At 46.6% G+C, this 26,828-nt stretch overlaps 1 long non-coding RNA gene across 2 annotated transcripts; it reads left to right on the top strand.

The window, feature by feature from the left end:
• Nucleotides 1-26,828, top strand: LOC106999049 (uncharacterized). 2 transcript variants are annotated; one of them, XR_013395029.1, is made up of 10 exons: nt 1-58; nt 11,307-11,450; nt 16,346-16,413; nt 16,885-16,909; nt 16,993-17,063; nt 18,029-18,216; nt 21,950-22,087; nt 24,292-24,350; nt 25,022-25,317; nt 26,173-26,828. It is a non-coding gene; the product is annotated as an uncharacterized LOC106999049 (long non-coding RNA). The 2 variants fall into 2 exon arrangements; XR_013395030.1 differs by lacking the exons at nt 11,307-11,450; nt 16,346-16,413; nt 16,885-16,909; ... (4 more) ...; nt 25,022-25,317; nt 26,173-26,828 and adding exons at nt 2,561-2,930; nt 3,656-3,932.

The following is a 26,828-nucleotide window of genomic DNA, read 5'->3' as shown; positions in this document are numbered from 1 at the left end:
GGCCCCCGCGGTGCAGGCGCGCGCCTAACGGCTTTGCGAGGCTCACTGGGTCTGAGAGGTCAGTAGGTCTGAGAGGTCGGAGGCTGCGAGTGTACTGGCCCCTCTCCTCGGGCAGGGCTGGCTGCGCGCCTGCGATTTTCCAACTGTGGTCCTGGGGCAGCCCGGGCCAGCCGGGAGAACCCGCGAGCCCAGCGGCGCCTGCCCCGGGCTGCAGCCCCACCTGTCTGCGGGCGCCGCCTGGGAGCGGCTTCCGGGAGGCGGGGGGCCCACGCGGTGCAGGCGCGCGCCTAACGGCTTTGCGGGGCTCACTGGGTCTGAGAGTTTGGAGGCTGCGAGTGTCGCTGCTGAAGGGTGGACCGGGCTGGATCGCGGATTCTGGGCTAGATCGCCGGGGTTGGGTCGGGGATTGGGAGTTGATTGGGGGTTTGGGGCTGGGTGTGGGGCGGGGGGCGGTGAAAAGGGGACAGGGAGCTGCGCGGCTCAGGAGCCGGTGGTTGGGGGTCTGAGAAGAACTCACCTCCTTGAAGAAGTTCTTCGGCTTCGGGAGCCGCAGGGGCCAGCGGGCCTGGGCCCCACAGACCACGTCTGCACGGGTTCGGGGCACCGAATCTGGGACGCGGAACTGCGGAGGATCCACAGGGCGCTGTCACGGGCGATGCCGCGGAGGTGGAGCGCCGCCTGGCGCGCGGGAGCGGAGACCTGGAAGCCTGGGACAGGCCGCACAGGGAGCGGGGGCTCGGCCCAGGGTGGGAGGGGGTCCCCGGGCCCGGCTTCCCCGCAGCCCCTGGGACCGGGCCTTGGAGGGCGCAGGACGCCCTCGGAGCGGCGGTGCCAAACGGAGCCTCAGCTGCTCTGCATCCCTCATAATTCCCCGGCCGGAGCACTTGGTGGAGAATGTGAGTGATTTAACTCACAAAGCGAAGCATATACAGTGTTTTTATTTTTAACCTACACGTTTAAATCATGGTGTTATATACATTATAGGAGGTGCCTAATGAGAGAACTCATTCCCCTATCAAAAAATACCGTGAGTCAGCCGTGCGCGGAGGCTCAAGCCTGTAATCCCAGCACTTTGGGAGGCCGAGGCGGGCGGATCAGGAGGTCAGGAGATCGAGACCATCCCGGCTAACACGGTGAAACCCTGTCTCTACTAAAAATACAAAACTTAGCCGGGCGTGGTGGCAGGCACCTGCGGTCCCAGCTACTCGGGAGGCTGAGGTAGGAGAATGGCATGAACCCGGGAGGCTGAGCTTGCAGTGAGCCAAGATCACGCCACTGCACTCCACCCTGGGTGACAGAGGAGACTCCATCTCAAAACAAAAACAAAAACACCGTGAGTCATTTTTAGTAGCGAAAAGTTCTCACCTAAAACTGTCCGTTTTATCTGTATCCACCTGTGTAGATCGGTTCCTTACTGAAGGTTCTTAGAGGGAAACTTGGAAGTGGGAGGTGGGTTCTGTGTTGTTGAATGGGAAGACACATTTTTCTCAAAATGTGAGCTCTTTCTGCGTTTATCAAGTTTACAGAAGCCGAATGAAAAAATCAAGGTTTTAACAGTTTTGCTTGACACCTACTGTCTTTTACTATTGTAATGACATTTTTAAAAATTTTAGGGCTGGGCACGGTGGCTCACGCCTGTAATCCCAGCACTTTGGAAGGCCGAGGTGGGCGGATCAGGAGGTCAGGAGTTTGAGACCATCCTGGCTAACACGGTGAAACCCCGTCTCTACTAAAACAACAACAACAACAACAACAACAACAAAACCCGTCTCTACTAAAACAACAACAACAACAACAAAATAGCCGGGCGTGGTGGCGGGCGCCTGTAGTTCCAGCTACTCCGGAGGCTGAGGCAGGAGAATGGCGTGAACCCGGGAGGGGGAGCTTGCAGTGAGCCGAGATCCCAAAGTGCTGGGATTACAGGTGCGAGCCACTGCGCCGGCTTGAAAAGTGCATCTTCGTTTTACAGGGAATTCTTTCAAATCAAATAATCAAAAACTCTGAAAGTGGGCAAAGTACTTTTTTTGCAGATCTACAAGTTACTTATGTACATAGAAAAAAAAGCCTTTGCGTTTCTGGTATAAGAATTTAAATTAAAAGAGGAATGAAACTGTTCTCTATCCACAATATGTGTGAGGATGTTTTATACGCTGCTTAAAGTTTAAGTTGCTGATTACTTTTTAAATACATAACATGGTGGTAAGTACTACATTTAAAACATGTGTATGCCCGTTACCCTTCAATTCCATTATACTGAAATACCCTTGGGAAATAGATAAATGCCCTTTGTTTTTCACAGCACTTATTTTAAAAAGAACCCATAGAATGGATCTTGTGAGTAAATTTCAGTTGCATCCATAGGATGGAATAATATGTGACCACTGAAGGTGACAATAGATACAGAAGTATGTTGATGTGCAAAGATGTATTTTATTATAGCCAGCGAGGAAAAAAGAACCAGTTTGATTATACATTTAGCAAACATTAAGAATTTAATATGGTAAATAGTTTTATTTCAGTATTGAAATAGCAATTTTATTTATTACTTGTTTATACATAGAATTCGACAGCAAATTTTAGAACATAAAGAGAAGATTCTTAAAAATGGCAATCCAGGCCGGGTGCGGTGGCTCCCGCCTGTAATCCCAGCACTTTGGGAGGCCGAGGCAGGCGGATCACGAGGTCAGGAGATCGAGACCATCCTGGCGAACACGGTGAAACCCTGTCTCTACTAAAAATACAAAAATAATTAGCCGGGCGCGTTGGTGGGTGCCGGTAGTCCCAGCTGCTCCGGAGGCTGAGGCAGGAGAATGGCGTGAGCCCGGCAGGCGGAACTTGCAGTGAGCCGAGATCCCGCCACTCCACTCCAGCCTGGGCAACAGAGCAAGACTCCGTCTGAAAAAAAAAAAAAAAAAAAAAAGGCAATCCAGGTAAGACTTCTGATAGTGAATTTCTCATTTCTCTTGGTGGTCCTACTCTTGATTAAAAAAAATTAAAATGTAAGATTAAGGTAGTTTTGAAGGAGAAAGACAAGTTTAAAAATATGTGTAAATTGCATGTGTATATATATATACGTGAATTAATTTTTAAATTTAACTTTTTTAGTTTGGAATTCAGAGTTATTTAAGAAGGTAGTTATAGCTAATTTATAATCTCAAACAGTATTATCTGAAAAGAATTCATTTACTTCATTATGATCCCTAAAATCCTATATAATATTTATGTTTTCTCTATAGTCACATTGTAACAAATTGGACTTGTGATACATATGGATCTTCTAGTTCATTTTTATAATAGATTGTTTATTTTTATAATAAATTGTCTATATTTAGTAAATAAATATTACAGTTGACCCATGAATAATGTGGGGGTTGGGGACTCTGATTCCAGTGCAGCTGAAAATCTAAGTATAATTTTTGATTTTCCCAACTTAGCTACTAATAGCCCACTATTGACTGGAAGCCTTCCTGATAACCTAAACAGTCGATTAACACCTATTTTGTTTGTGCTGCATTATTATATACTGTGTTCTTACAATAAAGTAAGCTAGAGAAACGAAGCTGTTTTTAGAAAGAAAATCAGCAGGAAAAATATATTGACTTTTCATAAAGCAAAAATGGATCCTTAGAAAGGCCTTCATCTTTATCGTCTTCAGGTTGATTCGGCTGAGAAGGAAGAAGAGGTTGGTCTTGCTGTCCCTGGGTTGCAGAGGCAGAAGAAAATCTGCATATAAATGAACCCCTGCAGTTCAAACCCTTGCTGTTCAAGGATGAACTGTATTACCTATTAATATGTGTCACTAAGAAAGTAACTATCTGTAGAACCAGGAACTCAACAATCCCTTTCTCGTAGAATAAATAAATGGCCATAAGAACTGTAAAACTGAACCAGTATGCAAATATAAAACCTGCAAATATAAAATCTCTGGATGTTAACTCATTTCTTGGTGTACAATTCTTAAAATCCTTAGGATTTCCGAAGTGACATCTTTTTGTATGCTAATAATCGATGGCTGGAAGCCCTTAGATAGCTTCAGGATGGGAACTGGTCACCATCCTGAAGACATGATTGATTAGAGGGTTGAGATCTTCTGTCTCACTCTGGAGACTCTGGGAGGAGAGAAGAGCTGAAGGTTGTCAGTCACCAATGGCCAGTGATTAATCAGTGATGCCAGTGTAATGAAGCTTTCATCAAGACCCACAGTGACTGGGCTTGGAGAGCTTCCAGATGGCTGAATGCATGGGAGGTTTCTACAGGGTGGTGTGTCCTGGGAGGGCATGGAATCTCCATGCCACTTCCCCCATTCTTTGCACTATGCATCTCTTCTTCTGTATCTTTTGTAATGTCATTCATAGCGAACTGGCAAATGTGTTTCCCTGAGTACTTTGAGCCACTCCAGCAATTCAATTTAACCTGAAGAAGGAGTCCTAGGAACCCCAGTTTGAAGCCAGTTGGTCAGAAGGTCTGGAGTTTCAGACCTAAGACTGATGTAGGGAGGCAGTCTCATGGGACTGAGCCCTTTACCTGTGGAATCGGATGCCATCTCCAGACAGTGTGTGAGAACTGAATGAGAGGACGCCCAGTTTGTGTCATCTGCAGAAATGATTGCCTGTTTGTTGGTGGGAAAAACCCTGTACACGTTTGATCACTGGAGCCTTCTTTGTTGCTGATTGTTGCTGTGAGGTGAGAGGAGAGAACAGGTCAAATGTGTCTTCTCCACACATACAGTGGATAAGGAGTACTACTGTACCCGCTGTTTGAACTGCCCGTCATGTTCTGGTCCAGAAATCATGCTCTTTGACACTGTTCTGCTAACAATACCGTTTTTAGTCAATCTTACAGGGTTTGGCTAGGATGACTTGTGTACTGCGGTTTACTTGCAGATGCCAAATTTTATAAAGTTATTCTTCTTTGTATTTAATAAATACAGAGTAAGGGAAGTAAGAGTTCTTACTGCATTAATTATCTACCAATAGGTATAATTAATATTAATTCTAATAAGGTCCCAGTTATTCTCCCAAAGGAATGCTTTATAACAAAGCATGAGTCCTATGTTTTTTTTAAAAAAAAGAAAGAAAGAAAAGAAAGAAAGAAAGAAAAAAGAAAGAAAGAGAGAAAGAGAAAAAAACATGGTCTAAAGTCTGCACACAAGTATGCATAATTTTTTTTTGTGAAGGTGGAGTCTTACTGTTTCCCAAGCTGGCCTCAAACTTCTGTGAGCCTCAGGTGATCTTCCTGCCTCAGCCTCCCAGGTAGTTGGGAATACAGGCATGCATCACTGTGCCTTCTTATGCTTTTAATATTCCATACAATTATTATTGATTTAAAATGCATTTTACCTTTTTCTTTAATAGATTCTGGGAGTTCTGATGAATCTGTAGTCAGGTGGGATTTTACAGATTTAAAAAATTATGTTAACTAAGGAAACATAGATGGAAGAGATTAATATCTGTTGAGTGTTGTATTCTGGGCTAAACCCCTATTATGTGCTATGCATGTATCACCCCATAAAGCCATCGCAACATCTGTGTTCTTATAACCTGCTGTTTATTACATAGGTAACTGTGGTTTAGAGGTTGATTAATTGGCTCATCCCATAGTTCACAAAGTAGCTGACCCACAGTTAAACCATCAGCCCGCCTGGCTTCCAGATCCCTTCTCTTGATCCTCAGCATAGATTGATAGAGATCTGTGCAGCTCTGGGATCAAGGTATGTGTCAGAATCAGATTAACTTAGACAGTCAAATCTAGTTATATGTTAACTCTCATTTAAGGTTATTGTTAGAAATGTGGTTAGTTCAAGAGTTTCTCCTAATAAATTTGACAATTTCAGTGGTTGCCAACATCTTATTTTTACCATTACAGGCTTTAGGGCAAAGTAAAGGTTTGGCCATAGGATTATAAGTTTTATGAAAGCAAGATTAGGCAAGTCTTGGAAATTATTTGACTTCCCAGTTTGGTTTTCCCTTTAGGCTAGTATTTCTGCTTACTTCCATACTTATTTTTAGACTTTTTTCTTTTTCCATGACATTTCTATAATCCTGTCTTGATGTTTTAAAACTTTTTCCTCTGCTTCTCTTGGTGTTTCTTTTGCTATATTATTTTTTCAAAATCTGCTGGCTATGTATTCCCAATTTTCCTATAGACAGAATCAAAAGCACATACAATTATAGAATTTTAAGGAATCATAGGACCAATTAAAATAGCCTCTAGTATTTCATCCTGTGTTAAGCATTCTGGTCAAGTGTTTCTCTAGAGAGAGAACATGAGACTCAAAGAGATTAGGATAGTTTTTTGTTTGTCTGTTTTTTACATAGGAAGTGGCAGAAATGAGATTTCAACTCATTTTAAAGCTAAGTACTTGTCCTTTTTTATCCTATTGGCATGTTTTTCTGTTTGTTTTTTCTTTTGTTTTTTGAGACAGAGTCTCGCTCTGTCTCCCAGGCTGGAGTGCAGTGGTGCAATCTGGGCTCAATGCAACCTCTGCCGCCTGAGTTCAAGCACTTCTCCTGCCTCAGCCTCCCAAGTAGCTGGGATTACAGGCACTTGCCACTACACCCGGGTAATATTTGTATTTTAAGTAGAGATGAGGTTTCAGCATCTTGGCCATGCTGGTCTTGAACTCCTGACCTCGATCCACTCGTTTCCCTCACCCAAAGTGCTAGGATTACAGGCATGAGCCACGACGCCAGGCCTGGCATGTGTTTTAATAATGCAAAGTGGGGCGGGGCACAGTGACTCACAACTGGAGGTCCTCATTTGCATGAGCTCAGTTTTTCCTAGCAGTCAATAGCAAAGCAAGCCCAGCTGTTCACCCTTCTCCTTAATGGCATCAAGCCCAGGGTTTGAGAGCCATGTTCATTGACCTCAGACGACCTGTTCATAGCTGTCTTCGTTGTGCCCTGTCTTCTTCCAGGCCTGTTCTCAGTGGTCCTCATCTAAACCAGCCAAGGTGTTCTCTGTCATCCACATGACAGCCAGCACAGGTGTCCATAGCCGTCCTCCTCGAGGCCAATTTGTTCACACCCGTGCTTATTGGAGCCAGCCACCCTCATAGAGGCCATCTGTCGTATTGACAGCCATACTCACTAAAGCCAGCCCATGTGTCCATACCTGTCCTCCGTGGGCCTAGCTCAGGTATTCATAGTTTTCCTCACTAGACTTAATCCAGGTGTTCCGAGCAAGTCCCATGGTCCCCGGCCAGGTGTTGACAGGTGTCCTCAATGGGGACAGCCCAGGTGTTCCCAGCTGTCTTAATTAGGCCAAATGCAGCTGCCCATAGCTGCCTCATTGGGCTCAGCCAGAATGAACAAGGCTATCCTCCTGAGCCCACACCAGGTATGTATAGCTTTCCACACTGGGGTCAGCTCAGGTATTCATAGCCTGTGCTTTGGGCCCATCCTCGTTATTCCAAGCGGTTTCATTGGGCCCAATCCAGGTGTTCACAGACATTCTCATTGGTCTGGCACAGGTGTTCACAGCTATCCTCCTTGGCCTCAGGCCACATGTTCACACTCGATCTGACTGGGCCCAGACTAGGTCTGCAAAGCTATCTCAACCGGGAGCAGCCCATGCTTTCACAGTGGTCTTCACTGGTGCTGGCCGGGTTTCTCAAAGCTGTCACTTGGCCGAACCTTGGTGTACATAGCCATCCTCATGCAGCACAGCTCAGGTATCCGTAGCCGTCCTCACTGGGGCCAGCTCAGGTGTTCCCAGCCATCCTCATTAGTCTCAGCACAGGGGTTCACAGCTGTCCTTACTGGCTGAGCCCAGTTGTTCATCGCAGTCATTACATGAGCAAGACCGGGTATTCATGGCTGTTCTCATTAGGGGCGAGCCCAGGTGTTAGTAGCGCTCCTCACCTGGGCCAGCCCAGGCATTCACAGCCGTCCTCATCATGAGCAGTTTCCGTGTTCAAAGCTGACCTTCTGTGGCCGGCCTGGTTGCTCACTGCTGATTTTACTGGGCCCAGCCCAGGTTTTCCCAGCTTCCCTCACTGGGGCTAGCGCAGGTGTTCACAGCTTTCCTCATTGGGCCCAGGCCACGGGTTCATAGCCGTCTCCATCAGAGAAAGCCAAGGTGTTCGCAGCCATCCTTTCCGGGTCCAGCCAAAGTCACACTCACTTGGGCCCAGGCCTGGTTTTAATAGTCATCCTCAGTGGGATTAGCCCAGTTGTTCACAGCGTCTTTCTCGGTGTGGGTTTAGGTGTCGAGAGCTATTCGTTTTGGGCCCAGCCAGCAGTTGACTGGCATCCTCATGGGGGCAGGCTCAGGCGCTCACAGTGGCTCTCACTGAAACCAGGACAGGTGTTTTTGGCTGTCTTCACTGGGCCCAGCCTGGACATTCGTAGCTGTGCTCAAGCCGACCAGCCACGGTGTTGACAGCCGTCTTCATGGCAATCATCCCCAGTGCCACAGCTGTCCTTACTGGCTTAGCCCAAGTGTTCTCAGCTTTGTCTTTGGGCCCCGGCCAGGTGTCCACAGCTGTCCTCGCAGACCCAGCCCAGGTTTTCATAGCCACCCTCACTGGGCCCAGCTCAGGGATTCATAGCTGTTGACTTTGGGCTGAGCCCAAACGCTGCAAGCTGTCCTTAGAGGGCCCAGGCAAGGTGTTCACAGCTGTTCTCAATGATAAGGTGTTTGTACTTGTCCTCGTTGGGCCAAGACCAGTGTTCACAGACACCCTCATTGGGCCAACACAGGAGCTCCATGCTGACCTCACTGGGCCCTGCCTAGCTCTTCACAGCTGTCCTCACTGGGCCCAGGCCAGGTGTTCACAGCCATCCCCGTCAAGGTCAGCCCAGGGGTTCACAGCCTTCCTCGCTTGTATGAACTCAGGTTTTTACAGCAACAGTTTTTTTTATAGCTATTATTATCAAGCCATTCCCATGAGTTCAGGCCTCCCCTCATTGACATCAAGCCCAGGGTTAAGAGCCATTTTCATTGGCCCCAGGCCACCTGTTCATAGCTCTCTTCATTGTGTCCAGCCCAGGGCTTCCCAGCTGTCTTCATCCAGGCCTCACCAGTGTTCACAGTGGTCCTCATCTAAACTAGCCAAGGAGTTCTCTGTCATCCACATGACAGCCAGCCCAGATGTCCACAGCCATCCTCATTGAGGCCACCCAGTTCATTCACACGTGTGCCAACTGGTGCCGGCCACCCTCTTAGAGGCCATCTCAGGTATTGATAGCCATCCACACTGGGCCCAGCCCAGGTGTCCACATCTGTCCCCATTTGGCCTAAGCCTGGTGTTCATAGCTTTCCTCACAGGCCTTCTCCCAGTTGTTGCCAGAAGTTTCCATGGTCCCAGAGCTGGGTTTCACAGATGTCCTCAGTGGGAACAGCCCGTCTGTTCACTGTTGTCTTCATTAGGCCCGGTGCAGATGTTCACAGCCGTCCTCATTCGACTCAGCCAAAATGAACAGAACCGTCCTCCTGAGCGCACACCAGGTGTTTGTAGCTGTCCACACTGGGGTCAGCCCAGGTGTTCACAGCCATGCGTTCTGGGCCCATCCCGGTTATTCCAGGCTGTCCTCTTCGGCCGCAGGTGTTCACAGCCATCCTCATTCGTCCTGGCACAGGTATTCACAGCTACCCTCCTTGGCTCAGGCCAGATGTTCACATTCGATCTCACTGGACCCAGACCAGGTCTGCAAAGCTGTCTTAACCGGGAGCAGCCCATGCTTTCACAGCGGTCTTCACTGGTGCTGGCCGGGTTTCTCAAAGCTGTCACTTGGCCGAACATTGATGTACATAGCCATCCCCATGCAGCACAGCTCGGGTATCCATAGCCGTCTTCACTGGGGCCAGCTCAGGTGTTCCCAGCCATCCTCATTGTCTCAGCACAGGGGTTCACAGGACACAGCCTGGGCCACCACAAGGGCTCTGCTGCCGCCTAGAAAGATCTGCCCCCAGGCCTCACTCGCACTGCCATTAATGCGTCCGACCAGGCACACCCCACAGGTAGGCTGCAGCGAGAGGACCCAGGAGCTCCTCACCCTTAATAAAAAAGAGCGCTCAGCTTATTTAAAATGCATATCCAAGCTATAAGCATATTCGCAACGCCTTTATGTTTTTGTCTTCGTAAATCTTGCTTTCCTGAAAAAGGTTTTTTGCTTAGTCAAAGTTACTTTTTTCCACTCTGTCTTGCCACTCCTGGTGCATGCATAAAAAAATCCTAGAATAGCTTCTGGTGGCCTGGGACTTCCTGGGAAAAATGAAAAGGTGCCACAAATCCCATTTTGGGAAAAACTCTGTTTTCTTTATGGAACCCCTGGAATTAAAGTTGAATAAGGACCTCCCAAAATCTGTCTTTATCTTCCAGCTATGCTTGTTTATTAGACCCTGAAAAGTGTTTTCCTAGACCCGTCCTTAAAAGGACCTCACCCAGAGGCCAATAATCCAATTCGAAATTAGCAAATGTAAATCTTATAAATAATACACCTTTTTCTGGTTGTCTGTGTGGCTATGTATGTGTTATGTGTGCAATGTCTATTAAAAAGAACTCTAATTATTAATCAGTTGACCTAAGAAAGATTAGGACTTAAATGAAATATTTTTCAAGGAAGTATTAATACTGTGTATGTTGCCATTTTACTTTATTCTTCGGTTGAAACAAAATTGTGGGGTTTTTATTGTGTGTGCGTGCTTCTGCTAAATGTCCTAGTTAGCTGTGCTGAGATATACCAGCAGTATTTATGGTTTAAGTTTTAATTCTTAGGTATTTTCTGCAGCTCTGACTTTAGTTTATGAAGACACACTAAACTGTATTGCACAGTTCACAATTTAATTACTTAAGGGATCAATCTGAGCATTGTTCTTGGTCTTTAATAGCAAACACAGGACATGTGTATTATCACTACATTAATTTTCAAAGGCTTTTCTTTGACATTTAAAACCGTGACAACAGATGTTCACATTTGATGTGTATAGAAACTTAACAATGTATTTATTAATTTTATTACAAAATTTCATAAACCTTGTTTTTCAAAATAAATTTATATCAAATCCGGCTTCCCAGAAATGATAACAGTTAAGTATGTCAGTGTAATAAATGTGTATGTCAGTGTATCTCAGGAGAAATGTGTTCTTGAAAATAGTGGAGACTTGGCACCCAAAATCATTTTTAAAATCTTACACAAAACCCTTGTGCCTTTCCACAAGAGTCTTCTAGGCTTTATTTGAGGGCAGTTGCCTCGAGCACTACTTCCTAATTGGTTTTCTAATGTCACCAAGTGAAGAAAAGACCTGTGCACACAGGACACAGCATGGTCTGACGCTCACTGTGTTTTCCTTTCTCTCTGCAGAGGGACTCAGCGATTCGGGCAAGCTGTGTGTACTCTGAGGTCATCGCTTTGCTAAGGAACAATCTTAGGGTTGAGAAAGGTGACACTTTTCTCCCCGCATTTGCTGGAGACCCACCCTGGATTGAGCTTCTTCCTAGAAATGAGGTTTGGTCAGTTTGGTGTAAAAAAAAAAACAAATGAAGAGTTGAGTCAACAACTGTGGCCATCCACTGTAGTTTCCAGAAGCAGTGATGTCATTTAAATAGGAATAGGGTGCATCAGGGTGGAGAGGTTTGGAGAAGAGAGTCCGTGTGGAGTGATGGTGAATGCCTTTGGGAGTGTGTGTGCATTTCTCTAGGAAGCATGTTCCCCTGTGCAAAGCACGACCCAAGGATCAATGTTCTAGAAACAACATTCCATCCCCACATCAGTCAACACTTCATCCTTCACCACAGCCGTACCGGAAGGTTAGTTTAACATCCCCTGTCCTCAGATTGGAGACGGTAGAGAGATGAATTTCCCAAGCTCTCAATTTCCTGAATGGAAAGGACAAATGTGAACTCAGGAAGGGGTGAAAGGGTGACGTGATGGGCTGCTGTTCCACAGTCCTCACGTGGTCCTGGTATAACCTGCCACCACACCAGGGAGTTCCAGCATCTGTGTGTGCATGTGGAGGCACGACAGCCTAGAGAGATCCCAACACTGCCCAGCACTATAAGATGTCCTCAGTGATGGCGAAAGGCAGGGTAGCAACACAGTGGACTTTGGGGTGGTCCTTCATGTGAAACACACATAGGGGAGTCACAGGCTTTTGGCTGCAGTGGTGGTGTCATTTCTCAGCTGCTGTTCAAAAGGGGAGAATAATTAGGGATATGTCCTATTGTATTTAAAGATATGATTGGACCCAATGGGGAGGCTCATGCCTGTAATCCCAGCACTTTGGGAGGTTGAGGCAGGAGGATCACTTGAGCCCAAGAGTTTAAGATCAGCCTGGGCAACATAGTAAAACCACATCTCTACACAAAATACAAAAATTAGCCGGGCGTGGTGACGTGCTCCTGTAGTCCCAGTTTCTCAGGAGGCTGAGGTGGAAGGATTGCTTTAGCCTTGCAGGTTGAGGCTGCAGTGAGTCACGATTCTGCCACTGCATCCCATCTGGGTGACAGAGTGAGACCCTGTCACAAAAAAGCCAACCAAACCAAAACAAAAATCATGAGGACCACAAGCCTTAGAAATGCTCCAGCTTAGTGACACACACACCCAAGAGACAGCGCCCAGTATGATCTGAAAACACAACCTGAGTGTTAGCCTGGTGCCCCTCTTCCCTGCTGGAATCTCTAACATTGGGCTAGAGAGGATCAGTGCCCCACGTGCTGCCCCCATGACGCGCTGTCCCAGTGTCGGAGCCAGTGCGAGTGTGAGCAGCAATGGACTCCATGGAGACGCGCACAGGTTGTATGGAAAAGAGAACGGAAGGACAGATAGCATGTGCTAAATAAGGGTTATCTTTAAATGGGAAAAAAACTGAGTATTTTCAAAGCTTTGTTTTATTGTCCTAAAAACAAAGGGTTAGTGAATAAATATAATATTTTGGTTAGAATTCAATCTTCTCTTTAAAGTTGCTTGTCAAGTAGAAAACCTCTAGGAGGGATGATAGTCACAGCAGCAGCACAGGTGGATTCCAGGGAGGAAATAATGTTGGAAGGACTCAGGAAGGGAGGGCAAGTGAGCTGGGGTCAGAGTAGGAAGCAGGAGTCCTGAGAAGCTGCAGGGACACAGCCTGGCCTGGGTGGTGTGCCCTGTTCAAGATGAGCTGTTTCACGTTGATGAGGTGACCTGGAGGTAGAAAGCCTTTCCTCCCTGCTCCCCTCCTGCACCTGCTGCCCTCCATCCACAGCCACGTCAACCAGTGGCTCGAATCGTTCTGCTCCCCTCCTGCACCTGCTGCCCTCCATCCACAGCCACGTCAACCAGTGGCTCGAATCGTTCTGCTCCCCTCCTGCACCTGCTGCCCTCCATCCACAGCCACGTCAACCAGTGGCTCGAATCGTTCTGCTCCCCTCCTGCACCTGCTGCCCTCCATCCACAGCCACGTCAACCAGTGGCTCGAATCGTTCTGCTCCCCTCCTGCACCTGCTGCCCTCCATCCACAGCCACGTCAACCAGTGGCTCGAATCGTTCTGCTCCCCTCCTGCACCTGCTGCCCTCCATCCACAGCCACGTCAACCAGTGGCTCGAATCGTTCTGCTCTTCTCCTGCACCTGCTGCCCTCCATCCACAGCCACGTCAACCAGTGGCTCGAATCGTTCTGCTCCCCTCTTGCACCTGCTGCCCTCCATCCACAGCCACGTCAACCAGTGGCTCGAATCGTTCTGCTCCCCTCCTGCACCTGCTGCCCTCCATCCACAGCCACGTCAACCAGTGGCTCGAATCGTTCTGCTCCCCTCCTGCACCTGCTGCCCTCCATCCACAGCCACGTCAACCAGTGGCTCGAATCGTTCTGCTCCCCTCCTGCACCTGCTGCCCTCCATCCACAGCCACGTCAACCAGTGGCTCGAATCGTTCTGCTCCTCTCCTGCACCTGCTGCCCTCCATCCACAGCCACATCAACCAGTGGCTCGAATCGTTGATGAGCAATGCCGCCAAGGTGCTGACAGCCACTCTGTGTCCTCCTGGTTCCCACTGAGGATCCCCTGGAAGGCCTCACCAATGAGCTCAGATGAGACTGCCCATGGCATTTGAAGGTCAAGCTACCTGGTTTCATCTGAAAGTTACTTTCTTAGCTTTATCTTACTGAATTAAAACAACATATGATCGTATGTATCATAGGTGACTTAAGTGGGGAGTGTCCTTGGTGGGGGGAATTCTGAGTGAGTCCGTCCCCCACTGAGGCTTGATTTAAGGCAGCAAGAGAAAATGACAGCATCAGCCACGCCCTGAGTGGCAGTGAGCTTTTCCCTTAGTAGCTTTTCTCCTTGGGGCAAAATCACTTAATTGCCAAGCAACATGACCTTGAGAGGAAACATCCTCCAGGAGAAACTTCAGCATGAGTCGGTTTGTCCTGTTCTTCTGTGCTCCTTTGAACACTGTTTCCCATCTGGTTTTCTAATGTCACCAAGTGAAGAAAAGACCTGTGCACACAGGACGCAGGATGGTCTGAAGCTCACAGTTTCTTTCTCTAAATGCAGGCTGACAAACGCGCCAAAGAAAAAGGTGTGTATTCTGGAAGCACTCTTTTCTAAGGAAAGATCTTCAGGGTTGCAAAAGGTGGCACTTCCTAGTCTGCTTTTGCTGGAGAGCCACTTTGATTTTGAGCTCCCTGACAGAAATGAGGTTTGGACAGTTTGGTGTTAAAAACGCTGAGTCCAGTAAAGAACTGTGACCGTCCACTCGAGTCCGGGGAGGCAGGATTGTCATGTAGATGGAACAGTGTGGTGTGCCTCAGGGTGGGGAGGTACGGAGGAGAGAGTTGTGTGGAGCGATTGGGAACATCTTGGGAGTGTGTGGGCGTTTCCCCAGAAAGCATGTTCCCCTGTGCAGAGCACAACCCAAGGAGCACTTTTCCTAAAAAATTGTATCACCACTGCACACTTCACATAAATTAACGCATTCATCCTCTCACACAGCTGTACCTGAAGGTAAATTTTATATCCTCATCCTCAGATAGAGACGGTGCAGAGATGAATTTCCCAGGCTCTCGATCTCCTAAATGGAAGAGGCGAATGTGAACTCAGGAATGGATGGATGGTTGATGTAATGGGCTACTGTTGTGCACTCACCAGCCAGCCCTGGTATAACTTGTCATGCCAGGGAATTCCGGCATCTGTCTGTGTGTGGAAGGATGAGCGCCTAGACAGGCCCCAAACACTGTCGGTGTAGGGAGGTCTCAAAGGTTCCCTAACCCAGGGTAGGAATAGTTACATTTTCCAATGGACTTTGGTGTGATCATTAATGTGAAACACATAGAGAGTTCACAGGCTTTCGGCAGCAGTGGTGGGGTCATTTCTCAATTCGTGGTCAAAAGCAGAGAATAATCAGGGACATGCTCTATTGTGTTTAATAACAGGATCATCACAAGCCTCAGAAATGCTCCAGTTGGCCAGGTGGGTGGCTCACGGCTATAAACCTAGCACTTCAGGAGGCTGAGGCAAGAGGATGGCTTGAGTCCAGGAGGTGGAGGTCAGCCTAGGCAACGTGGCAAAAACCCATATCTACTAAAAATAATCAGCTGTGTGTGGTGGTGCACCTATAGTCCCAGCTACCTCAGAGGTTGAGTGGGGAGGATCACTTGAGCCCAGAAGGCGCAGGTTCCAGTGAGCAGAGATCAAGTTACTACCGTCCAGCTTGGGTGACAGAGACCGTCTATCAAAAAAATAATAATAAAGAGGAAAAATAAATGCTTTAGTTGAGGAGTAAACACAGTGAAGACCCAGCACCGAATATGGTCTCAAGGAACAACTTGGGTGTTAGCCTACCACCCATCTCCCCGCACGGCTGGGTTGGGGAGGGTCCGCACCCCCACCTGCTGTCCCATGATGGACTGTCCCAGCGTCAGAGCCCCTGTGCGTGTGAGCAGCAACGGACTCCTGACCCACACACACACATTGCATTGAGAAGGCTGAGTGCCAGGACAGATAGCAGTTGTTAAGTAGGAGTTATCTTTAAAAGAAAGAATAACTTACTATTTTCAAAGCTTTGTTTTATTGTCTTTAAAACAAAAGATTAGTGAATATATAGAATATTTTGGCTAGAATGAAATATTCTTCCTAGACAAAGGTTTCTTTTTACCAAGTATAAAATATTCTAGAATGACAGATACACACAGAAGGTGAATTCTAGGAAGGAAATGACCTTGGAAGGACGCAGGAAGGGAGGGCAAGTGAGCTTGGGTCCGATCAGGAGGCAGGAGCCCTGAGAGGCTGCAGGGACGCCCAGCCTGCCCTGGGTGCTGTGCCCTGTTCAAGATGGGCTAGTTCACTTGCTGAGGCGACCTGGGGCTAGAAAGCTGTTCTTCCTGCTCCTCCCTTGCACCTGCTGATGGTCATACTTTGTCTTCCTAGATTCCACCGAGGACCCAATGGAGGAACACCTCAGGGAGAAGAAAAAGGAGGCCCCATGGAAAGTGAAGGTCAGACCCCCTGCATTTGAGGAATACGGTTGCTTTCCTAGCTTTATCTTTCTGAATGAGCCTAAGAGATGAGAATCTGACAGTATGTATTATAGACGACCTATACAGTTGTCCTTGGTCAGGGGAATTCTGAGTGAGAGCCTGTTCCCCAGTGAGGCTTGATTTTAAATAGCAGGATAAAATGACAGCATCAGCCACACACTGTGTGGCAGTGAGCTTTTCCCTTAGCAGCTTGATTCTCTCCTTGGAACAAAATTACTTAGGTTGCCAAGCCACATGGACTTGGAGGAAACATACTCCAAGGAAACTGTGTCTGTAGCATGAGTCGGTTTGTCCTGTTCTTTTGGGTTCCTTGGACTTGAGCACTGCTTCCCATCTGGTTTTCTAATGTCACCAAGTGAAGAAAAGGCCTGTGCACACAGCACACAGCCTGGTCTGGCGCTCACAGCAATATGTTTTCTGTGATTACAGGAGGCCTGGAGAGAGCAGGAGAGTGGTATGTATGGGGGAATCCCTCCCGTGTGAATGAAGAATCCAGGTGATGAGGAATGTGTCACCGTCTCGCTGGCTTTCCTGTAGACAGGCAGCCGGAGTGGAGCTTCCTGTTGTGACTGAGGACCTGGGCTGTGGTGGTGAAGTGGTTGCTCCAGGTAAGGAGAGACGGGCACATTCTGCAGTCCCTGGGAGCCGCCGCGTTCTCTCTATGTGGGGTGGAGTTGTGTGCATGGGGCTGGTGTGTGTTGGCCGAGGTTGATCTATCCCAGAATCCTATTTAACTGGAGGGAGCCTCACAGCTCCTGGCCAGGGCAGCCGCTTCACACTAGTTGCAGCAGAAGTGGGAGGGGAGCCAGTTCCAGTGCGGGATGAGCTAAGCAAAGGGAGGGGCTGCCCCAGAGGCCAGGTGTTCCTTGCAAATCTCCCTTGTGACCCATAAGACATCACTTTGCTTGTTTTTCTGAGATAGGCTTGGAATCATCAGTTCCAAAGTCTGTGTTCTTCACCCATGGGGGGAAGGATTCTGACCATGGCTGGTCACTGTGAGAGCAGAGGTCGTGTCCTCCTTGTTCCTTCCCATCCCAGAGCTCAGCCCCGGGCAGCCCATCTTAGGGCCCCAGTGATGTTCTGATGCACACAGCCGAGCGCTGAGATAGACCACAAGTGTGAAAAGGCTTCCTGCTCACCCTCTGCAGTCTGCTGAGCCCCACACATTTCCAGGTTCCTGTGTGGATTCTGATTCAGAGTCAGGGGGAAGTGCCTGGGCTCCCCTCTCTGTCTGCTGTTGTGGTCCTGTCTGCTCCTGGATTGTGAAATTAAGGATTAAAATAGTAAATATTGTGTATAGCTCACCATATTTTAAAGTCCATTAAAATAACTCCAGTAGGAGCATAGGTATTTTTAGGAAGGTTAAATGACATAGTAACATTTTTATGAAAAAGAGGATATTTACCGGGCTTCTTTCTGTGAGGAGACCCTGTCCTGGAGTGATGTCGTGCATTTGTGTGCTGCCTGTGTGAACACTGCCTACTTCACCGTGATGAGGGTGGCTTAGCCAGAGACCCAAGGCTGTGTCTCCCAGGGCTCTCCTGATGGTCTCCTCTGCCTCCTTCACCACCAGGAAGGGTGGCCCAGCAGCAGCTTGGCTCGTGCTCTCACCCACCTCCTCCACACACGCCAGCCCTGTGTGCCCAGCACCCAAGACTGCCAGAGGTCCTTCAGCAGCTCCCATGGCTGACAGTGACTCTATGTTTCCTAGCGACGGTGGCCAGTGAGATGTTTCCAGAAATGATCCTAGCTCTTTGCCAGGTAAAGTCTTCTTTCTTTCTTTCTTTGAGAGGAGAATTTTATTTCTCTTGGTTTGTTTCCATTTTACTTGCATTATGATATGCAAATCTCACCATGGCAATTATAGATGAATTGCAGAATTTCTTGGTGGGCAAATGTAAGTAAGAGTCCATTACCAACTAAGCCCTGATTCAAGATGGCACCCATAGGTGACAGCTTCAGGGACAGACTGCGTGGCAGAGAGCATTTTCCTCATGAGAAATGCTGGCTTTTAAAAAGAATGTAGAATTTGCAACCAAAAGACGTTGGTCTAGATAGAAGCAGCTGGACCCCACAGTGTGGCACGTGTTCGTTTAAACATTCTACGGTGACCTGCCACGGAGGTCGTCTGAAGATGGAGCCCTTGTCTACGGCCGTAGCACCCTGAGTGCACCCGCTGTCATCTCATGATGAAGGTCCTGGCTCCGTCCCAGCTGCCACTCTGTGAACTGCCGTTTCACACTGTGCAGAGCCAGGAGACCAGTGATCACGATGGGAGGCGACCTTTGCTGCTGTTCTCAAGATGTGCTCATTTCCCTCTTCTCACTGCAGTTTCTTCAGATCAGCCACTTGTACTTAAAATGTCTCCCTGATTTTTTTTTGTTTCCCCAACTCCAGCTTGTCTATAGATGTACAAATTTTAGAGTTTTACGACTCAATTTGTATTCTTGATTTTTCTATCAAGATTTTTGCCTTAAACATTTTCCTCTATTTAGAAAAATGTCCCATTTCCCATGCCAATTTTATGCAGGCTTTTCACTAGAATAGATCCAGAAGGAACACAGCAACACTGCCTTCACCAGATCCGGAGAATCTTGATACCAAGTGCGGTATGAGACAGCCCATGAGAGGGAGATTACAGGCCAGTCTTCTGAATAGAGACATCCAAAGCTGAAACCAAATATTACAGCAGGCTAAATGCAGAGACTGCTAAAACAATAATGAGTTATTTCATGATTTGAAACAATTTTGCCTAGTTTAAAGGTTTTGGGGATTGTTTTAAAGAAAATTTTAAAAGAAATACAACTGAATGAATGTAAACAGTTATAAAATAGAAAACGTTATGCGGTGATAAAAGGCTTATGAAACATGTTTTGTAACCTCATAATTTCTAATCCCAATCAAAGCTGGGATAGATTTGTTTATAAGGTCTTATTAAAATTAGCTACAGTATTAAACATAACGCTAATATCAAACTAGAATTTTGGTTGAAAAGCTGTTCTTAAGATATGAATTTGTTCTCAATGAGAATACAAGAGGTAACCATTTTTCATTCTGAAATGTATTTCTTTTTAAAACTTCTCAGACTGATGCCTCAGAAGTTCGACTTGTACCGTGTCTCTTTATGTGTAATTTACAGGTCCCACATCATCGCCTTCTGTTTCTTTTTTCCTGGAAAAGTTGTATCTTTCTATTTGGCTGGGATGAGAACTCTCACTTTTCTTTCTTTCTTTTTTTTTTGTTTGTTCATTTGTTTTTGGAGACGGGGTCGCCCTCTGTCGCCCAGGCTGGAGTGCAGTGGCACAGTCTCGGCTCACTGCAACCTCCACCTCCTTCAAATTTTCATCAGCTCCGTTACCTTCCCCCAGGTTCTAATTCTATCACTGTAACACCAACACGCTTGCCTTCAAGGTCTAAAAAGCCGACATTGGTCTCAGCTGTCACGTGGTTTTGTGCTCTTGGCTTTCGGTCTATCTGGGTTGTCTCCTGTGAGCAGGTGAGGGAACTCGCTTTCCTGCTCACAGCACCTGCTCATGGCCTGGGGCGCACCTTACCTGTGTCTCATTAACCTCGAGGGCCTGCTCACCAGGGTGGCTTCCAGGCCATTCAGTGCCCTTCGTCGAGGCGCTGCCCACTCTCAGGTAGCTGCTCAGGTCAGCTGTCAGCAAGATGGGTGGGTCACAGACTTAGTTCATCAAACCACTGATGCACCAGCCCCAGTGGCCACGTTTTCAGTTAACTTCCATTAACTGCTCGTGCAAGGTTGGTCAGTTGAAGGAAAGTTTTTTCTGGCACAGCCGTTAAGTGGCAGTTGGCTCGGAACGTCCTGAGTCCTGAGCCAGCTTGGGGGCCAAGCCGACCCCTGGTCCCTTGGGGTGGTCACTGGTCACATGCTCACCACAAAGCAAGGCCAGGGGCCAGAGGTTTCTGTTTGAATGATCTGAGCTCTTCTCTGGACTCAGCCACCTCCTGCCTCAGCCTCCAGAGTAGCTGGGACTGCAGGCACCAGCCACCGTGTCAGGCTAATTTTTGTATTTTTAGTAGAGATAGGGTTTCACCATGTTGGCGAGGCAGGTCTTGAACTCCTGAACGCCTCAACGCCTGATCCACCTGCCTTGGCCTCCCAAATGATGGGATTACAAGCGTGAGCCACCATGCCTGGCCTTTTTTTTTTTTTTTTTTTTTTTCCTACACTATTTCATAGACCAGATACAGAAGAAACCACTGAAAACCCAACTGGGGTGCCACATTTTCAGTTCATTCCCATTAACTGCTTGTTCAGGATGGTTCAGTTGAAGGGAATTTTATTCTTGGCACAGCCATCGAGTGGTAGTTAGTCTGGAATGTCCTAAGTTCCGAACTACCCTGGGGGCCAAGCAGAACGTGGTCCCTTGGTGTGGTCAGTTGGTCATGGAGGGCTGCTCACTGCCAGAGAGCTGACAATACAGGGTGCTGGGTAGGATGACCAGACATTTGCATTTGTTCCTCAGAGAGGCTTCGTTTGCAGGAAAGTGCCATATTTTAGCCCAGGAGTTAAAACCTAGAGACAGGAGTTATGTTTTGTTTAATGATTTGAGCTTTTTTCTGGACTCAGCACCTCTTCCAATACCTCGACCTTCCTGAAGAGCCCTTGATGCAGGAGGATTGAGAAAGGGAGTGGAATGAGCTCCAGGTTCAGGGTCCAGGCCATGATTTAGAGGCCTCAGGTGTTCAGGGATCTCTGTCCCCGGAAAATCAACCGAATTCTTGTCCCAGATCTATCATTGGTCAGTGCTGTGAATCTGGGCAGGCCGCTCAAATCTCTTCATTTCACTTCCCTGAACCGTCAACTCTGAGTGGCAGCCCCTGCTCTGCTCATCTCTCTGGACTGATGTGGGCACCACGGGAAATTCGGACAGAAATTTTCATGAGTTCTAAAGCATGGGACCCATGTCAAAAATGAAGAGAATTTTACCCTCCACTGCCCTGGAGTCCCCAATTCCTTCTCTATTAACCACTACCAAGGCCTGGGTTCTTCTTCCAGACATGAAATAATTGAACACTTTATGGCACTTAGGAAGCACCCGTCTTAAGGCTTTAAGTGGTCTGTTTAACTATTTTTACTCTTTTAACATAACGTAGGCCATTATCAACATTTCCACATTCAGACTAGGGATCGGAGGCCCAGAGGGGTCTATAGAACTTCCTCAGGTTCTAGCAGCTTCTCAAAAGTCCTCGAGCTCAGATCCTATGCACCAGACCCTACGCTCTTGGTCACTCCAATCTACTACCTTTCTGTAATGTCTCATCTCAATACAGGCATTTGCCTGCACAGTTGTAAGTGCAACCCACAGTGTAAGTCCTTTCTGAAGCCAGACTCGGATTCAGGGGGCTTTGCTCTGCAGATGACGAACAATGGGATCAAACATGTAAGCTGTGAATACATAATGACTCATTTATCTGATCTTCTGCAGCAAGATATCAACAGCTGTCTTTATTTTAATTCATTTTCCAGCGTGTTCCATCCAGGATGAAGTAGTGGATCCTGAGGTGCCCAGGAAATCCCCCGTCAGACACCACCACAGGCATAAGAAGCGAATTCTCCATCACTGGCATCACAACCGTGTACACCCTAGAGTTGCATCAACGGAAGGTATCGTGGAAATTCAGTTGTTCAGTTCATTCATGATATGATTTCTAGATTCTTCAGTGTCTCATATTTCAGACAATTGTAAAATTGTGATACTATATTCTTTATTCCACATGTGCGTATTTAAATGTGTTAAGTCAATCATTAGTGCTACAACTACAGGAGTAAAGGTGTATTTCCATTCCAGGTTTGGGTTTACTTTTAATAGTAAATAACATCTCAGTGCAAATTGTAGACATTTTGCTGATTGCTAAATATTAACTAAAAAGGATCTTTTCCTGAGACAGTGTTGCCAGGTTTGCAAAGTGATGGACATCACTTCAAACTGTATGGAAATAACCTAAAAATGGAGGAAGTGGTATCGAAAATTTCCGTATACCCACCTTCCTCAGTTTTTTTTTTGTGATCCCATCTTATGTGAGTGTGATAACGCTTGTAACAATGACTGAGCCAATAGTGACACATTCTTATGCACAAAAGTCCAGGGTTAGCATCAATGGCTGAGCCAATAGTGACACATTCTTATGAACAGAAGTCCAGGGTTAGCATCAAGGTTCACTCCGTGTCGTCCAGTCTGGGTTTTGACAAACTCACAATGTCCTTTGTCACCCTGACGGAATAATTTCACACCCTAAACATGACCTGAGCTGCACCTACTAATTCCTCTCCTTTTCTGAGGATTCCTGACAACCATAGATTATTTTACTGCCTCTATAGGTTTCCTTTTCCAGAATTTTGGAATCATAGACTACTACTGACTACTACTTCTGACTAACTCATTTTACATAGCAATATACATGTAAGATCTTTTGTATCGTTTTGAAGCTTAACAGCTTAGTAATTCTTAGCAATGAACAATAGCCCATTGGTGTCATCAAACAGTGTTAGCTGGTTCTGTCACCTCCTGAAGACCATCTCAGCTGCTTCCAGTGTGGGCAATTATGAATAAAGCTGCCTACATTCTTGTGCAGATTTTAAGATGAACATGATTTTTAAATTTAGCTGGGTAAATATGTAGAATTTTGATCATTTACTGGTAAGACTATGTTTTCCGTTGTGTTAGGTAGAATTCACCAGTACAATTATGTGGGCATTTTTTTTAAAGTTATTACTTACTGATCAAATTCTATAACAACCGAGGCCTACTCAGATTGTCTATCTCTCCTTTGGGTGGTTATGGTAGTTTCTCTTTTTGAAGGCATTTGTCCATTTCATCTAAGCTAGGAAATTTGTGGGCATAGACACTTGAATCTCACCAGTTGCCTACTTGGTTCTCTTCCAAGGGTACTGTGCTTCCTGTCATTCCTACTCTAAAACTTTTTAATACACTTTCACTGCTGCACTTAAAAATTGCAGGCATAGATTGGTTGAAAGTATTCTGTTGTTATTTTCTTAATGTTCATGGGATCAGCAGGGATAATTCCTCTTCTGTTCATATTATTTGTACATCGTGTCTTCTATCTTTTCTTTGTGATTAGCCTGGCTGGAGGTTTACCAATTCTGTTGATCTTTTCTAAGAGGCAGCTTTTGGTTTTGTTGAGCTTCTTTGTTTATTTTATTATTTCTATTATATTGATTTCTGCAAATATTGTTATATTTGGGGGAAGGGGGTTGCCTTGTTTACATTACACTGCACCTTTTTCTCTAGTTTCCTAAGGTGGAAAGTAAGACATCCGGGTTTGGATTACGTTTAGTTTACTGCACAGGATTGTGAATGGCACTGATGTCCCTGAAGTGTGTACTTGATTATTATAATAATAAATATGATGTATTTTGGCCACAATATTGATTTTAAAGCCAATAAAATGGATAAGTGCAGGAGGAGCATATGTAGATCCAGGAAAGATAAATGACATTATAACATTTCAACAACAAAAGGAAATTTACCGGGCCTCAAAATGCACAAGGGGGTGATGGGACACTGTCATGGAATCAGCAGTGCATCTGTGTGCTGCCCTGTGTGAACACTGCCTGTTTCACAGTGGTGAGGTGGCTTAGCCAGAGAACCAGGCCCTGACTTCTGTGGCTTTACTGATGGTCTAATTTGCCTTCCCTCATCACCAAGGAGGGTGTCCCAGTGGCAGGCAAGTTTCTGCCCTTAACCCACCTCCTTTACACACGCCATCCCCCTGTCCCCAGCACCCAAGGCTGCCTAAGGGATTCCTTCTGTGGAACCAACATGCTGACAGTTACTCTGTGTTTCCTAGATCAGGATGAGGACCTGGTGCTGGAGCCTTCATCTGAGGATGTCCCAGGCATTTACATGGTAAGGTCTTCTTTATGTTTCTAAGACGGAAATGTTGTTGCTCTTGGTTCTTTTTTATTTGATTTGAATTGAGATATAAAAATCTTATCATGTACATTATAGATGACTTACAGAATTTTTTGGTGAGAAAACGTGAGGGTTCATTACCCGGTAAGAAATGATCTCAGATGGCATTCTTAGATGACACCTTCGGTTACTAACTGTATGGCAGAAAGAATTTTTTTAGGGGAAAAGCTTTCTTCTTATAACATTGTGACTATACAATCAAAACAGTCTTGGAAGTCTTGCATAAAAACCCTGTGCCTTTCCAGAAAGGTCTTCCAGGCTTTATTTTGGGACCGTTGCCTCAACCGCTGCCTCCCACATGCTTTTTCAACGTCACCAAGTAAAGAAAAGATTTGTGTGGTGAAACCCCACCTCTACTAAAAATACAAAAATTAGCCGGGCGTGCTGACCGGCTACTGTGATCTCAGCTACTGGGGAGGCAGCGGGAGCAGGATCGCTTGAGCCCAAGAGGCAGATGTTGCAGTGAGTCAAGATCATGACATCGTACTCCAGCCTGGGTGGCAGAGCGAGATTCCAGCAAAGAGAGACAGAGAAAAGAAAAACCTGTGCACACAGGACACAGCATGGTCTGACCCTTACCGTGTTTTGTTTTTCTCTAAATACAGGTGGACAAAGCCACAGTGACAAACAGTACCTATTCTGGGATCACCCCTATGCTGAGGAAAAATTCTAGTGTTGACAAAGATGGCACTTTCTTGCCTCATTTTCTGGAGAGCCGCTCTGGTTTGAACTTCCTGCCAGAAACGAGGTTCAAGCACTTTTGTCCACATGTCGGGCTGTCCCCGTGCTGGAGTCAGTGTGAGCATGAGGAGCAGTGCGCTCCATGGTGCACACACATCGTGTTGAAAAGGAAGAGTGGAAGGACAAACACCAGATGCTAAGTAGGGGTCATCGTTAAATGGTAGGATGATTGAGTATTTTCAAATTTTGGTTTAATTGCCTTATAACAAAAAGTTAATGAAATCTTTTGGCTAGAATTAAATCTCCTACTTTAAGAAAAGTTGCTTCTTCAGTACAAAATCTTCTAGAAGGGATGACATACAGAGCAGCAGCACATGTGGATTCTGAGGAGGAAATGACTTTGGCAGGGATCAATAAGAGGGCAAGTTAGCTCAGGTCAGATTAGGAAGGAGAAGCCCTAAGAGGCTGCCAGGGACACACAGCCTGAACTGGAGGAAGGGCCCTGTTTGAGATTGGATATTTCATGTTTATGAGGGGGCCTGGAGCTAGAAAGCCAAGGGCCCTGATTCCCTTTCTTCCCTGCTCCTCTCCTGTGCCTGCTGCCCTCCTCCCACACCTGCCTCAAGCAATGTTACCGAATTGTTCATGAGCAACACCATCAAGGTGCTGCCGGTCACTTAAGATATGAGAATCTGACAATACATATCTTAGTTACACAACGTCCTTGCGGAGAATTATAAGTGAGAGTCTGTCCCCGCTGAGGCTTGATTTAAGACTGGGAGGAAATGACAGCATCAGTCACACATTGTGTGGCAGTGAGCCTTTGCCTTACCAATTTTGTTCTCTCTTTGGAGCAAAATCAGTTACTTGCCAACCGACATAGACTTGAGAGGAAACATCCTCCGAGAAAAATGTGTGTCTTTAGTATGAGTCGATTTCTTCTGTTCTTCTTTTGGGTTCCTTTGAACACCGGTTTCCATCTTGTTTTCTAATGTCACTAAGTGAAGAAAAGTCCTGTGCACACAGGACACAGAAGGGTCTGATGCTCATAGCAATTTATTTTCTGTCATTACAGAAATCGTCGGGAGTTCCACCGGAGGGTACGTATTGCGGAGCCACTCTCACACTGATGAGTCACCCAGATGATGAGGAATATGCTACTGCCTCGCTGGCCTTCCCATAGACAGGCAGCTGGAGCTGAGCTTCCTCTCATGAATGAGGACCTAGGCTGTGATGGGAGAAATGCTTGTTCCAGATGGAGCATGATGGTCACATTCTGTGGTCCCTGGGAGCAACTGCATTCTCTGAGGATAGGGTGAAGTTGTGCACATTCAGTTGCTGCGTGTCTTTTTGAATTCATGTGGTGTAACTCTTGAGTGTCCAAAATACATAATGTCAAGGTCATGTAGAGGCTCAGCCTCTATCATGCAGCCTCCTCCTGGTTTCCGTGTTCTGTGCTCAGGAAACACAGCATCATGAAAAGGTAACCAAAGGGCTTGCCCTAGGCTGTGAGTGGCAGGGGGAGCACTTGCCTTCCTAGGAGGATGGAGGGTGACTCATGCATTACGAGGTGGGGAGAGACAAATGTGGCTGTGGGACAGCAGAGGCTCCAGGACGTCCCCATTGAACCCACCATGGACAAAGGTTTTTGTTTGCTCCTGAAGGCCTTTGCAAAAAACAAGTCAAGGTGGTTGGCTTAAGGTCATATGAAAATAAAATTAACCCAGTTCT

The sequence above is a fragment of the Macaca mulatta genome, chromosome 6 (assembly GCF_049350105.2).
Source record: "Macaca mulatta isolate MMU2019108-1 chromosome 6, T2T-MMU8v2.0, whole genome shotgun sequence".
Lineage (NCBI taxonomy): Eukaryota > Metazoa > Chordata > Mammalia > Primates > Cercopithecidae > Macaca > Macaca mulatta.
The sequence above is the reverse complement of the archived record's forward strand: the minus strand, read 5'-3'. Positions and strand labels throughout refer to the sequence as shown.